Raw genomic sequence first — 1,309 nt, 5'->3', positions numbered from 1 at the left:
TATCTCAGTTCCTAGACCAGGGATTGAATTTGGGCCATGGCAGTGAAAGCTTGGAATCCTAACCCCTAGGCAACCAGGACACTCCCAAGCAAGACTTTTTAAAATGGACATTTCATATGAAGCTTCAAGGATTCAGATAATTATCTAGTATTTTTGTTGTTGCTGAGCTAGTTAAAAATAAGTGATAGACAGCATGAGAGTTCACTTCTAAATATCAAGTATTGCCAAAGAACAAGACATTCTTCTCTATAACCACAGTATCATTAAGATACCCAAGAAATATAATGTCGATACAATAATATATAATTTTCAGTTCATATGCAAATTTCCCCAGTCATCTAAATAATATCCCTTATACTTGTTTTTTTTGTTTAAATCTAAGGTTCAACCAAAACATTTTGCATTGTATTTATTTGTTATTCTCTTTATCCTGCTTTACCCTAGAACAATCTTCACACCTCTTTTTTGGGGGGGGGTCATTGACAACATTGATATATTTAGAATTCAAGTGAACTGATTTGTAGAATTCATTTTCTATATACTGAATTTGTCTTACCACTTTCTCATTACTAGATCCAGGTTAAGATTTTTTAGCAAGAAGACTGCATGTATTTTCCATTCCTCACACAAGAGGCCCATTTTGTCATTGCTCCATTATTAGTGATACTAAGTGGTCTAGCTTGGTTAAAGCAGGTCTTGTGGTCTCTTTCCCTTTGTGCTTAGAAATCATCTTTGGGCTGACAATTTGAGACTATGTAAGTGCCCTGGTCACCAACAGTCATTCACCCAGCAGTTTTAGCATCCACTGATGATCCTTGCCAGAAGCTGTTATAAACGAAGGTTTTCTAATTGAATCATTCCTTCTACATTTGTTGATTGATGTCTTTAGTAATGAGAACATATCCTGTCTCCTCTCTCTCCTCTTTCTTTTCTCTCCTCTCCTGCTCCCTTCCTCCCCTCTCTTTCTAGTGTATATGTGTTTATTAATATACATTTATTCTTATTTTTCTTTCACAAAAGGTATTTCAGAAACAGTGTACACTTCTTTTGATAAACTGTCTCTTTTGCTCATTTTTATATTGGGTTTTTCATCTCCCCCTCCCATCCTAGAATTTTAGGTCATCCTCATGTATTAGGGGAGAAGGCAATGGCACCCCACTCCGGTACTCTTGCCTGGAAAATTCCATGGACAGAGGAGCCTGGTGGGCTGCAGTCTGTGGAGTCATGAAGAGTCGGACACAACTGAGCGACTTCCCTTTCAATTTTCACTTTCATGCACTGGAGAAGGAAATGGCACCCCACTCCAGTG

This window comes from Budorcas taxicolor, chromosome 23 (assembly GCF_023091745.1).
Source record: "Budorcas taxicolor isolate Tak-1 chromosome 23, Takin1.1, whole genome shotgun sequence".
Lineage (NCBI taxonomy): Eukaryota > Metazoa > Chordata > Mammalia > Artiodactyla > Bovidae > Budorcas > Budorcas taxicolor.
This window is presented reverse-complemented; position numbering follows the sequence as displayed.